This window comes from Pleurodeles waltl, chromosome 3_1 (genome assembly GCF_031143425.1).
Source record: "Pleurodeles waltl isolate 20211129_DDA chromosome 3_1, aPleWal1.hap1.20221129, whole genome shotgun sequence".
Classification (NCBI taxonomy): Eukaryota; Metazoa; Chordata; class Amphibia; order Caudata; family Salamandridae; genus Pleurodeles; species Pleurodeles waltl.
In genome coordinates, this window is record NC_090440.1 from 837,388,370 (window position 1) to 837,403,554 (window position 15,185).

A 15,185-nucleotide genomic window follows, 5' to 3' on the forward strand; every position below is an offset into this window, starting at 1 on the left:
GGTGTTTAATAAATTGCAGTCCCAGCATACATATAATCTTGTTGCCCAAGCCATTGACATTCCAGGTCATTACCCTTTGTTAGTCATCTGCATTTCCCTGGTATCTCTGTACCGAGTTAGCCACTGATATGACAATTGGGTAGCATCATCTATTCCCTCCCATCCCCAACACTTTTCAGCATAGTTAGTCTGAGCAAAAAATAATGTACAATAACAAAAAATAACCATTCCCCATAATACTCCCCCCTCCCTGCCACCCTGCTTAGTAGGTTCAGAACTACCCACCCCAACGACTTGCCTGTCACCCGTTACTTAACATGAAAATATATTTAGGGCTGGTTAGCTTCGCCTGTGGTAACTATGGTATAGCTACTGATGTATGAACCCCTTAGTTAATGGCTGTTAGCCGGCTCCCCATTATGGATCATTACATGTGTTCTGAACTGGTATGGTGAGTACTCAAGGAATTACAATTTCTTGGCCTTAGGTGCATTCCCATTATGTGCGGTATACCCATTTTCACTACCCCCTCCCCACCACCGCCACCGGTTCCAGCTAGTCTTATCTGTGTTATGTGGACCCTCGTGGTGGCTTTCAGTCCTTTACTGTCTGTTTCTTCTACATGGTGCGGTGGGGGATCATCGCTCTTCTAGCGTTTTGTTCACGTCTCCCCATATCTCTCCGTTGGGACTTTCTGCCAGCCCTCAATTTAGTCCCACACCTCCTGAAGTCTGGTGAAGAACCAGGATTTGCCATCTGCAATGATCCTCAGCCTCTCTGGAAACAGCATCATGTATTTGAATTCTTTTTTGCGCAGGACTTTCTTAACTTCCTCGAAGCTACGACGCAGGTTTTGGACCTGGCGCGTGAAGTCTGGGAAGATTCTGATTTGTGAGTTTTCGTGGAGTAGGTCCCTGTGAGTCCGTGCTGCTTGTAGGATAGCGGCCCTGCCTCTCTAATTGAGGATCCATGCTATAATTGTTCTTGGTGGAGCCCCTGGTGTCGGCGGCGGAATCGGCGCCCGGTGAGCCCTTTCCACTGAAAAGAAATTGGATAGATGCTTTGGTCGGAGTTTATTAAGAATAAGATCCTCGAGAAAAAGATCGACACTGGGGCCCTCCGCCCCTACCGGCACCACGATTACTCTGATGTTGTTCGTTCTTGCTCTTCCCTCTTGGTCTTCGAGTCTGGCCTCCATGATGTGCTGTTGCTTGGTGAGTAATTGAACTTGTTCCTCTAAACGTTTAGACGTGGACTGCAAGGCCTGGATATATGTTTCAGCCTTATTGACTTTGTCCATCATCTTTTGAAGATCTGTTCTCAGAATGGAGACATCGATTGTCACTGCGTCGAGTTTTGGTTCCAGTGTCAGTTTCAGATTGGAGATGGCCGCCTTAATAGTGGTTAATGAGGGTTCAGATGCCTTAGTGGTGTCTGAGGCCTGGTTTCCGGATGCGACCTGCATCTTCATAACAGCATATTTGTCCATTTTGTTGAGTTGTGTCTGGGCTGGTTCTTCAGTTTGACCATAGCTCCCGTTGCGCTCTCGCCGCGGGTTGAAGGCTCCCCTTTACCCACATCCTGCTCCCTCACACAATCACCTCCAAGGTTTCACTGTCTCCAGCGGGACGGGTTGTGTTTATATCCCTTGTTCAGGGCCTCTGTTTCTCCTCTCTCAGATATTCTTACTCTCACCAGGTAGAAGGGGGGGGGGGCACCCCCCATTTTGCAGAAGTGGCTCCCTTCAGCTCCTTCCTTGCCGTCTCTCACCTGGCCAGGAACCTCTCCCCTCCTCATGCCCTCGTCGTGGCCGTAGCGAACAGCTATCTCCTCCAGTTTGCTTTCCTTAGCCCCCCTCAGGCGTGTATGTCCCAGCCTCTCTGTACTCGGTGACCTCTGCCCTCAGTTGGGCCTCCTTGCGGCCCCCCCTCGTCTCTGCAGCTGCCAAGGCAGCATATGTCTTCCCCATCAGTTCCTTTCTTGCGGTCTCCTCCGTCCGAATAGGGAACCTCTTCCCTTCCCCCAACCTCCGGCCTTCTCCTTACTTCGCAGCCAAGGCTGGGCTGTATCGGACTACTTCTCCTTCTGGTCCGCTTATCCCATCACACCACAGAAAAGGGCACCGTGGCCGCACTCCATTCGGTGATCTCCACCCCAGCCAGACTTTCCCTTTCCATGGCCTTCCTCGTGCCTCTCTCTGCCGCATAGCTCGTCACTAGGCCTCTCCAGAGGTCATGGCCCGGTCCGTTTGAATCTCAGGGCCGGCCAGACAAATTGGCCCCCAGGACATCTCCTGCGGGTCCCAGATACCTCCTTTACTGTAGGCTTCCTTTTTTCCCCTCAGGGGGCCTCGGATTATGGACTGATGTCGGGGTTTCGGATGTTAGGCTCACCGCACTCCGCTACTGTGTGGCCATTTTAGTTGCACGCTAAGCCACACCCCTCTCGTTGTACACATTCTTGAGGTACTGACATGTCACAAGATATGGTGGGAAGAATACATCTGAGATGGCTTCTGTAACTGTCATAGTTGGACTCTTGTTCCTATGCGAGACAGCTTGTTTAGGGATGACCGCACTTTTGTTTGTAGGCGAATAGACCAATCCTACAACAAGCCGCAACTATCGGCCCAACCCTCCCGGCTCACAAGCAGTACCTCACGAAGAACCCAAACAGAAAGAGGTGATTTCTGGCAGCCTTACGCATGAACTCTAGAGTGCAACATCTCAGGGGAGTTGTGGTGGAACAGAGATTACCCTTTTCTCACATGAGCAACAAGTCTTAGTCACACACAGGCAATGAATGAAATGCAGTAAAGTTTTGAATAGGTTTTAATAACAATCTACAGTAAAATGCATGAGCTGCAGTGATTAGGATAATGAACAATGCAAGAAGCAGAATGGTAAAGATGGAAGTTGTGAATACAAAGACCCCCACCATATTGCAATGAACCTTAAATATAAAATATCCCTAAAACCCTGGCATGGAGAACCTAATCTGTAACCTAAAGAGAGCTAGGTGTGTTAAACTTAATCTGCCAGTACTGTGTCCATGAGAAGCGCCCCCCAACCCTTGTTACTTTGGAATGAGGTCTCTAGATCAGACTCCGTGTTGACATGAAGGCTGGGTCTGCATGAAAGCGACGGGCAGCAGAAATGGTGTCAATAGCATCTGGTAGGAATCCCTCTGATGACCTCGTCTGCATGAGATGTATTTATGCAGATCTTGTAGGACCCCTGACACAGGTATGTTCCCAAACGATAGCTAAGAGGCGTGCCTGGGGCGGCAGTTATATAAACACTTCCCTCCAAACGTACAGTATGTTTCTGTCACACGTAAGTGGGAAAGGGACATGATGTCAATACCTACGTATTTCATTTAACTTTTATGCAGATAGTGACGCCTATACAGAGTGGCATTGACAATGTAAAGTCAAAACATTTCACTAACTATAAACATAGCAGTCATTTTGAAAGAAATAATTAAATAAATAGGCTAAGGCAAAGCAAGCTAAATTGGTTAAACATCATTAGGTGACAGGGCACAGGCCTGCAAGCCAAAAGGCTAAGCTAAACTCCTGATTCCCATTAAAACTACATAGGATTCACTACATAACCAGATGCATTTAGTGCTTCAGAGTATCCTAGGGATGAGTAATTTTGGCCACATGTTTAATTATTATCAGAAAGACTGACAAAAATAACTTGCAATGATTCAACACTAGATTGTGAAATTAAGCATAGCATGTAAATCTACAACAGGAAAAGCAACTAATAGACACCTATTGTTGAGCAATGTTTTGTTTTTGATATTTTGCTCAATTTCTCAAATATGACTCTTTCTCTTTTGTGCCTGAGGTGGTAATGTCGGTTTCCTTACATTTGCCCTGTAAGATACAGTTTGGGTTGTAGTGGAACTTCAGCTGTTTGTGTAAAATGGTATCTTTCGTCACTGTGCAGTGTTTTTTCTTTGCTCTCCTGTTCCTTTCAGAGCCAAAACCATTTATTGACATCCACCCACTTGTGGGGACATGTCTTGATTGTCTCTCCGTAGTCATCCATTTGATGTGCTTTTCCCACACAGGCTGTTGTGTAACTTTATTTTTTACAGATAGCAGCTCCTTTCTGGCTTGGGATTGCCATGCATTCCGGTTGTCTCCTGTTTTGCCCCTCCCCCCGCCTCACCCGCCTTCTCCCTCCCCCCATCTGTTATTTTACTAATGAGTCCCAGCGATCCTACCACAAACATTTCCCATATATGGGATAGTAGCGCAAATAAATCTGTCCTTCACATGAGGTTTAAGGACACCATTTCAAGCTTCATCTCCCAGCTCTGTATCGTTTTCCTCTTTCTTCTGCTGCCTTGCTAGCTTCTACACTAACCTGTGAATATTAGACTGATACCAAAATTACACTCCTTCTTTCTCCATCCTTTCTAAGTAGTTGGAATCATCTGCTGCAATGTGCAGGGTAAAATAAAAAAGTCCTAGAAGATTCTGTTACCCAAAATGTTGCACACACATAGCACAGACCCAAATGCTCTGCCCATTTAAGTCCTTTTTAGGTCAAGCTCGCAAGTGCTTTGACCTGTTGTAAGTATTGTGGGCTTTTAACCACGCCCACCGCACGCCCATCACCATCGCTCATTCATGGGCTTGCCTTTCAAAAATCCCTTGTTGTCATTGGTAATGCTTTACGTTTGTCCCTCCTTGGAGCGGTTTTGATACTGCCTTGGACACCGACCACGTTACATGGAATATAGTGCGTTTGCTGATACGTTTGACTGTGAGCGAACTTCTTTTTTCCTTTTGTGTGTCTCCTCGCAATCATGCTCATGACGGTCATGGCTCTTTGAATCGGCTTGCTTATGTCAACTGTTTCACTTTTCATTTTAAATTTATGTGGCAAAAAAAGTCCAGTTAGGAATTTACAACACTGATAGCTCTAACTTGTTCCTCTTTGCCAGTACTGGTTTTGTTACAGCAGCTGATGCAGCCCTATAGGCTTCAAGTACAAAAAACACTGGCTCATTCATTTTCTCGGAAATAATAGCAACAAGCCAGCGAGCATGCTTTGACGTAGGAATATAAAAATCCTTTTCTTAGGTGCCACCGGTCCTCACAAAAGCATGTGTGAGGCACCATTCAAAATGTGCAGACTTAAAGGAGCAGACATTACGACTTGAATAGGGGGTATTGTAGAGCAGCCTTTCCTGTCACGTGACCTACGACTAAATTTACATACCCATAATTTCCTGTCACTTCTGAGTCCTCCTGCTGTTTCTTTTTGTTGCAAAAAGTGTTTTATCGTTGTACCGGATTACAACAATTTTTAAAGTGTTGTTGTTTTTTTTTTTTTTTTTTTTTAAAAGGGTTTTCTAAGATGAACTTAGTAAACTAAATCACCCTGATAGTCTACGGATCGGTGTTTCCTGGCGCCACAGACAGTGGCCGTGAAAAGTATACTCTAGTTTCTCTTCAAACCAAATAAATCTTTCACCTTTTACTAAAGATTTCAGTGGAGAGAAACATTTAAGAGTTTCACTCAATTTTTGAAAGCCCTGCTAAGTGCAGGGTTGCCTTTATTTAGAAAAACAAAAGTATAACTATATAGTAGACAGATTGATTATTTGCTTGCTAGTTCCCCATGTGCGACAACATTCATTTTATTATCCGTTGATGCGCTGCTGTGGCTCTGTTAACCTATAGCCCTATTACATAACATATGAGAAGGACGCATGCTGCAGAAAACACTCCATATCATCTGAAAGGATCCAATACCATGTGGGAAGCAGCAATATATAACAGGTAAGGAAGGATATATTGGTAAATGAGACACCTGACTGTATCAAATCTTGGTTTTATTTCTGGATCTGCTCTTGCTTCTTCTTTTTCATTGATTGAGATTTTATTCAAATCCCCTCTGTGACTTAATTGTAAAGATGTGTTAAGGTATACCTTTACAAGCACACACACACACACACACGTGTGTGTGTGTGTGTGCAAATTGTATGTATATTCAATGTTATGCCACGGTCTAACGCCAGAGTTTGAAACACTTTATCAACCCCTGCCTAAAAACCACAAGCAATGTCAACGCAAATAGGTCATACTTATGCAAGATGTATTGGCTCTGTCTATGCTATTTCTTAGCCATGTTCAGCAGTGTGGCTGCTATGGGACATGGCAGAAAGTAACAAAAAAAAATTCAAAAGTGCTATGGTGCAGTCAACGCTTGCTCCATCAACATTGTAGGAAGCTGGCCTGGTGTGTGGTGGGTACCCAAGGTACTCACACCTTATACCAGGTCCAGGTATCCCCTCTTAGTGAAGTGTAGGCTGTGTCTAGAAACCAGGCTCTCTAGAGGTAGCTGTAGATGAGCAGCCAAGGCTTATCTAGGAGACATGCGAAGCTCATGCAAAACCACTTTAGTCATACAGTACTCACACACATGAAAGAAAATTCTCAGTGTTACAAAAATAAAGGTACTTTATTTTTGGTCACACAATACCACAAAATACTAGAAGGGCAACCCTCCAATAGAAGGTAAGTAATACACTAATTATATACACTAGTAAACAGTAATAGGCATAGAAATGGTTAGAAAATAGTCCAAGTGCAGTTAGACAGTAGTGACCCTAGGGGGAGCCCAAACCATAGACTAAAAACAATGGATTGCGAACACAGGTAAGTGGAATGTGTAGAAGGGAGCTGGGAGTACTAGAAAACCACTGAGGTAAGTAACACATTACCCCCCAGTGACCAGGAAAGCTGGAGTAATTCACTGGAATTTCCCCAAGCCACCCCAAAAGGAAAGAAAAGAAGGCACCCAGACAAGACTGCAGGAAACCAGCGGTGGATTCATGGAGAGGAAGACATGTGGACAGAGGGTTCCAAGACCAAGTCCAAGAGTCACAGTGGAGTCCAGGAGGAGTAGGAGCTACTACCCACCCAGCTGTAGTTGCAGGAGTTGGTCGACTGTAATGAGAAGAGGGTCATCTCTGCAGCCCTGGAGCCGTAGAAGAGTTCCTGAGGGATGCAGACTACATCCCATGCTGGAAGAAGAATTGCAGTCTGTTGTTGGTGCAGGAATTCCACCAACAAGCCATGGCAAAGACAAATGGCACGGTTGGTGGAAAGTGGTGCTGCCGGGGACCAGCAAGGCCCAGGAGGACTCAACCCAGGAGAGAGAGTCTGAGGGGACCCTCAGCAACGCAGAGAGCCCACAGGAGCAGAGGCAGCACCCACAGGAGTCCCACAGGACAGGGACACAGAAGGAGCCCACGCAGCACACATAAGAAGGGTCCCACGCCGCAGGAGAACCACGCAGAGGGCTGTGCATCGCAGGAAGGAGTGCTCTGAGGGCTGGTGCTGCACGTAGCCTGAACCTCCCTTGGTGGAAATGCAATCAAGCTTTGGCAGCTGCAAGAGATGCGGTGCACAGGGTACTGTCCTGTGTAGGAAGGTAAGGGCTTACCTTGACCAAAGTTGGACAGCTGGCAGAGAGGACCAAGAGAACTACTCCAGACCACCACCCGTGATGCAAGATACAGGCAGCTCAGGATGAGCAGAGAACCACACAGCCGGTCGTCGTTGCAGTAGGTGCCTGCAGATGCAGGAGAGTGACTCCTTCACTCCAAGGGAGATTCCTTCTTCCTTTACATGCAGGCTGAAGACCTGCCGCCCTCAGAAGATGCACATCTGGGGAAATGTTGCATAAGCTGGAAGGAGCCGTGGAAACAATGTTGTAAGAAGAGTCTTACTCGTGGATGCAGATTATTGGTTCTTGGAGGGTCCAGTTGCGGTTCCAGTGGCTAGAAGTCTTAAGTAAGGTTGCAGAGGAGTCCTGCTGGAATCTTGCAAGCTGAATCGGAGGACTCACCCAACAGAGAGACCCTAAATAGCCCTGAAAGGGGGATTGCCACCTGGTGAGGTGATCACCTATCAGGAGGGGGCTCTGACGTCAACTGCCTGGCCAGGCCACTCAGATGCTCCCAGAGTTCCCTGCCAACCTTGGAATCAAGATGGCAGAACCCACTGGAACACGCTGGAGGAGCTCTGGGCACCACCCATGGGGTGGTGATAGACAGGGGAGTGGTTAACCCCCCCCCCCCCCCCCCCCCAAAGCACCCCCCCCCCTCAAAGCACCCCCCCCCCCCTTTTCCATCGTCTAGTTTCACACGAGAGCAGGGACTGGGGTCCCTGAATCAGTGTGGACAGGTTTATACACTGAAGGCACCGAACGTGCCCTTCAAAGCATACCAGTGTTTTGGGGAGGCTACCCCTCCCAAGCCAGTCACGCCTATTTCCAAAGGGAGAGGGTGTTACCTCCCTCTCTCAAAGGAAATCCTTTGTTCTACCTTCTTGAGCTTGATCAGATCAAGGATCAGGAGGGCAGAAACCGGTCTGAGGGGTGGCAGCAGCTTGGGCTGCCCAGAAAACCCTGGAAGACGGGAGGTACCAATGCCGGGGGTCCTCTAAGGAGCCCCCAGAGTGCATGGAATCATACTTCCAGTACTTGCTAAAGTATTGGGGTATGATTCTGACATGTATGATACCACACATGCCCAGGTTCGGAGTTACCATTATGTAGCTGGACATAGGTAGTGACCTATGTCCAGTACACACGTAAAATGGCGTCCCCGCACTCACGTAGTCCAGGAAAATGGAGCTGGAGTTCGCGGGAGCACCTCTGCTAGCGCAGCGGTGGCCTCACACACAGGTATCTGCACCCTACCCTCTGGGCTGAGAGGGTCTGCCATAGGGTTGACTTAGTGACCTGATACAGTGACCTGTAGTGAAACCGGTGCATGCATCCTTTCACGCAGGCTGCAATGGCAGGCCTGCAGAACACTTTGCATGGGCTCCCCATGGATGGCATAATACTTGCTGCAGCCCATGGGGGATCCCCTGGTACCCCAATGCCCTGGGTACCATATAGTAGAGACTTACATGGGGGGGACCCAGTATGCCAGATGTGGGGAGAAAAGGGTACCGTTACCAAGTTTTAAGGGAGAGAGCATGCATAACCACTAGGGTCCTGGTTAGCAGGATCCTAGTGGACACAGTCAAACACACTGACAACCGGCATAAAATGAGGGTAACCATGCCAAGAAAGAGGGTACTTTCCTACAATAGTGCTTTTAATTTTTATTTTATTTTATTTTGAACCATGCTGGACTGCAGCTGCGCTGCTGTACAACATGGCAAAAAAGATTGACAAAGCCAATAGGTCTCACATAGGTGAGACCTGTTGGCTTTATCAATGCTTTGACGAAAAAAGTAATATGATGAGGCTAGTACTGGATGTGTCTAGCTTATTCATTGGTCGAGAGCCCAAGTACTCTGATCTGTTCTAATCTATCTGTGGGCTTTTAACCACGCCCACCGCACGCCCATTACTATCACTCGTTCATGATCTTGCCTTTCAAAAATCCTTTGTTATCGTTGGTATATATGTTACATTTGTCCCTCCTGGGGTGGTTTTGTTACCACCTTGGACACTGACTCTGTTACATGGATAATTGCATGTTTGCTAATACATTTGACTGCGAGCAAACTTCTTTTTCCTTTTGTCTCTCTCCTTCGGGCTTATGCTCATGGAGGCTGTGGCACTCTGAATTGGCTCGCTTATGTCAACTGTTTTACTTTTCATTTTCAATTTAGGTGGCAAGACAAGTCCAGTTAGGAATTTACAATGCTCTTGAGGATACCAGAGACCCATTGCATTTCAAATGCTTGTTGATTTTTTTTGGGGGTCTTAGCAGTTTTTTCCTCGCACAAGCACGATCCCAAGGCATTGGAGCACTTTGCGGGCTCACCAGTCACATTACACAAGGGCACATTCATTGTCGTAGGCAGGGGGACGAGTAAGTGATTTGCCCGGAATCACAGGCTGTGAAGCCGACCTATTACTACATATTATTAAAGCAAAACGTTTTGTAATTGCCAGCTTTCTTTTTATAGCCCAGTGCAGTCGAATGTTTTACTGCAACACGTTCAGTTAAAGTGAACCAAGACTGTAACTCCTAGAGCATGGATACTCTAAGGACGGCCCGCGGGCCTCATGCGGACCCTCTGACCTTTACATGCGGCCCTTCGAGCAACAGGAGCACTGGGCAGCTGTTTGCTCAACTCTGCACTAACAATAAAAATATGAAATACACGCACAATCATTTATTTCAAACTTATTTGGTGTTAAAGAAAGGAAGTAACTAGGGACTGCACTTTAGAAACGCCTTCATTTTTAAAGACATCTTGCAACACAAGTGTAAAACTAAGACTGCCTCTTCAAAATTAAAAAAGTGTATTTAGTTAACATGCAGAACCTTTTCGCCTTAGTACAATTCATTTTATCAGTGCATTGAGTTGTATCAATTTAAAAGTGATAGTTTTCAAACATAAATTTGGAAACATTAATTATTTCCCTTACCCTGAGAACACCACCAATAGTAAATTAATGAGACAAATCACTTGGTATGTGCGCTTTATGGGTGGCCTGGGTTCCTATCATACATGAACAACATTACACTTTAATAAATCAAACATAGAAGCAGGCTTTGTGCAGCGCATACCAGGAATCATGTATTTCGAGGTCATCTTAAATGTGACAATGCAGAAAAAGGAGGGAAGGTGAGACTAAAAAATTGCCTAGGATAACACAATTTGAAAAAGTGGGTAAGCTGGGATTAGTTCCAGGTTTTCTGGTTTCCCATTTTTTATTTCAGCCACTAGATGTATATAATTTGCTTCTCCTACACCTACCTTCCCACCAATCCCACCCCACCCCACCGCCCTGGCATCAATGCACGTCACAGACCAAACTTTTTGGCCCCTGGGAAAATGTTTGCGAGTACCCATGTCCCAGAGTGTATCGGCAAGTTAAATTCCAATTCTGCCCCATGATATACCCCTGGCGACATGAATGACATGCTAGTAGTAATTTTAAAAAAACAATAGCCCATAAGCCAGAATGCGATACATGATATTGTGTTTATTACAATAAGTAAACAAATGTTTTTGGGTGTTCTTGTTTTTATTAAACGGATCAAATGTTCACTTCAAAGTACCCACAGATCCGGAAACCTGATTGTTTAGTCACCTCTCGCGCTGGGAAAACGGGGGAAATGAAATATAGCCAACTCACCAAGGAACAGACAGAATCCGTTTAGGGAAAACCGGGCTGATTTAAGTTACTTCCAGAATTTTTACAGTAATCAAATGGCTACCGAATTTAACCTGTTCAGTGCCCTTCCACTGGCAGCCTAGGTTACAGGTTTGTTTCCACGGACTTCAAACCGACAACATCGCAAAGGGACAAAAAGCAGTGGCAAAGCCAATAGGTTTCGCCTCTGCAAAATCTGTTAGCTTTGTCAATTTATTTATACATGTTGCACAGCAGTTGAGCTGCTGTGGAACATGGCTTAATTTTTTTGTTTTTTTTGTTTTTAAAGCTATGATGTGGTCAAAGATGGCCACGTCATACCACTTTTTTTTTAAGCCATATTGCACAGCAGATCAACTGCTGTCTGCCATGTAAAACAACATTGACAAAGACCACAGATTTTGTATAGGCGTTCAGAAGTGTGTTAAATTTTCTGGAGAATATCTGAACTTCTCAGGATTCCATCTGCTACTTTTAGTGTGGAACTCACGGACAAGATTACAGACGCCCCTACCACCTCTGTACTGAGAGCAGCACTGATATTGCTTTCATCCCACAGTACATGACTTTCACTCGTGCGTGTTTTCCGCCTGTATTTTCAAGCTTCTGCAACTCAGCGAGGTATGTAGTATAACCCATGTGCTTTGCGCACACGTCCCAGCCTTGCTTTGCTTCTCCTTTCTTCCTTGGCAACTCACTGCATGCCTCGTCTGTATTTCTGGCTACTCTCTGGGGAAGTGGGTGTGTGGGGGTGATGCGTATTTCTCGTGTGTACCTCACCCGTTTGTATGGCTCAACGTCCGCACGATACAACTTTTCCAGTTCAGGGATTTCCTTTCACCAAACATTCTATTTAGATGTGGTAGCTGAACTGTTTTATTTATCATTTATTTTTAGCCAAAGGTTGTGTTTGTGAGTTACCAATTAACATCCTTCTCGTCCTGTGTGTCAATGGGACATGCTCACACTGGGTGTGTGTCTGTAAGAGTGTACTGGCCGAGCGTTCACACTGAATGTGTCCGAAAGAGCCAGAAGATGGGCAAAACCTATTCGCTTTGCCAATGCTTGTTTTTCTTTCTTTTTTCTTTTTTGCCTTTTGGCAGGGACAGAAAAAAAAACATCTATTCCGTCTTGCTCCTGTTTTTTAGATGGTAATTTGGCATCAACACCTATTTTCACTGTCCGGGGCAATTGGCTTCAATCATTATTTCTACTGGTTGGCTAAATGTGCATTATTACCCATCACAGATCCATATCAAGCAGCACCACCAGCTATAACCACTATGTTATCTGCAATAATCCCATGTCGCAGTGTTCTTTGTCAAAAGGTGCAGGCAGGAAAATATCCGTAGAAGAGTTTCAGTGCTAGATGCATTAGCACCTATTATCAAGCTTTTTGGTGAAACTGCACACCACAGCATTTAAAGTTTGATCATTTGGGCACATGAAATGATGGTGGCTTCTTACATAATGCACTTAGTATCAAGGTTGGAATCTCCCATTACCAGTCGCCTTTCTGAGTTAAGGTTCTCCAGTACTATTTAAGAAAAGTAGAGCATCTTTAGCAAGCCTCAGTTCAATCCTCCCTTGACGTTTTATGAAGGTCAACCCAATCGCTCCAGTATATATTATTGACTTAAACATTTGTTGTGCTGTAGATCACCTAATGTTTCTTGAAGCACCGGCATGGTTACTTGAAACATTGTAAAGCTTGAATGAAAGACCTGGATCGTGGAAAGCTTGAGTCCAATCAGATGTGTAGTATTGCATCTGTCTGATAGCCCTCACTCGCTTTTAATCAGTTTTGTGGTGCTGCCAAAATCGCGTCTGAATAACGCTTAGTTTCACACCTTTCCTGAAACAGGTAGTTGGGATCTGTAATCAGGGTTGTGTTCAAAGCCTTCCACACATCTTTGTGTCTTTATATACCACACAGAGGACTGTAGACTTAGTGCAACATGTACAAATGTTATGAATAGTGTCTTCCAAATAACGCTGTTAGGAAACTGCAATTCAGTGTGTTGGTACACTTTCACCCCTCAATTTGCGAGTCTTTACTCAGTCTCCTCGCTATTTAGGAAATCAATAATGGCATTTTTCAAAATTGTGACTGAGGTCACAAAATGCGACTACAATCGCAGATAGAGGAAAAACACTTTCTGGTCATGGGAAATCACTTTTGATCAAGGAAGTGCTTCATAGTACATGCCTAGAGATCATCCTGAGTGGAGGTGGAGAGCAGCTGCCGTTTACGATCGATATATCTGACCTGTAAAACAAGTCCCATTAGCAGGAATGGCCAGCAAAAGTGCAGAAAAGAATGCAGGAGGTAGAAAGAGAAAACTAAAGTTTTCTGAGAAGGAGCCCGAAATCCTGACCGAAGAGTACTACCAAAATCATGAAGTGTTGTTTGGAAGGACTTCCATGTCTGTCCTGGAGCCCCAAAAGAAGACAATATGGCAGAATATTCAGCACATATTTAATGCAGTTTGAGACACCCACTTCTCCTAAATGAGATTAGCAATAGGTGATATGACCTCAGGTCGTGAGCAAAGGAAAAGGTGACAATGAGACTGCCTGAATCCCGGGCAACAGGAGGTGGTTCCCCATTGTACCTAACGCACTGCACTGGAGTCCATGGTTGAGTCCACCCTGGAGTTTGAGGCTGTTGTGGGAATAGGAAACACTGACGCTTATGCACCTGGCACATCACAACAGAAGGTTGTTGTTTTGAAGTTAGTTAAAAATTTACCTTCATAGTGCATTACGTGGGATATATAGTCAAAAGGTTAGCAATGTAGTCACTGTTACACACTTATTAGTCTAATGCTATCAAAACTGAAACATTGATATGTTGTCGTATCAGTAATTAAATAGTTTCTTTCTTTTACACAAGTCTCCCAAAGGAACACATTGATGACACCAATGAGGTGGGAGTTGGAGGACTCAAAACATGGAAGTTGAAGAACCCTTAACCATAGTCAGTCACTCAAGCACACCTCCAGCCCAATGTAGCACTGCTACATTGTCACCACACACACCATTAATACAGGATGATGTCACTCTGTCTGACAGTCCCAGCCTGCACCCAGGTGTGAGGCAGCAACCGCATTGTGTCCCAGTGCATGTGCGCATTCGGTGCCGTGAGGCATACAATGCTGTTGATCCTGCAGCAAATGCACAGTTGGTTGGCGGCCTTGAGGCAGCAATGATCTAAATTCTGCGTCTGCAACATAACCCGCTGAAACTAACGAACAAGATCATGTAGAACTTATAGCAATGCATATCATTTGGATTTGATAACATTGGCAGTTAATGGGCTAATGTGAACAAAAAAATGGACAGCCTCACCACAATTATCGAAAAATTTTGTCCGCCTAAGATGGATGATCATGCCTATTGCAGGGATCTAGACAGGAGCACCGCGGCTAGAATGAGCAGATTAACCCCTTTCGTTGGTAAATTGGCAATGCCACTTCCACTCTATCCAGGCGAATAGTAACCCTGCGGGTGGAAATGGGACACTTTAGTGGGGGTGTTGCAAGGAGTTTAGGGCAGGTCACCTCTGCAGTTAAGGTGCTACAAAACACACAGATAGCAAGTGGCGTTTCAGATACCTCTCAAGATAGAGAAGACATGTAAAGGATAAGATGTGTCTCTGCCCCAGATGCACGTGTCCTGCGACGAATAAGCAGCTGTACTCCTGCTGGAGAAGTAGGGTCAACCCATGTGCAATGTTGCTGCAAGAGGCATTGAGGAACACAGAATAGTGTGTTTCATTTTTGGTCTTGTAATTTTGGTGATGTAACCAACATTTCATTCTCACTTTCTAACCATTAGTATGTCAGAGTTGAAAATATATTATCAATTTAAATAGTGGCCTGACAATAAAGGTTCCTTTAGTTCAGTGGTTCCAAACCTGTGGTCCAGAGACCCCTGGGGGTCCGTGACTGCTTAGAAAATGATATAACATTAACAGATTAGGTCCCTAGCTTTCAATGATGACTCATTGGGGGGGAGGGG

General features: G+C 45.3%; 1 protein-coding gene and 1 non-coding gene across 3 annotated transcripts in view; both read left to right on the forward strand.

Moving 5' to 3' along the window:
• TSG101 (tumor susceptibility 101) overlaps positions 1-15,185 on the forward strand; it is a 175,036-nt gene that overhangs the window by 62,580 nt on the left and 97,271 nt on the right. The window lies entirely within an intron of this gene.
• LOC138286218 (U5 spliceosomal RNA) lies at positions 5,461-5,576 on the forward strand. The gene has a single exon (XR_011201882.1). It is a non-coding gene; the product is annotated as a U5 spliceosomal RNA (small nuclear RNA).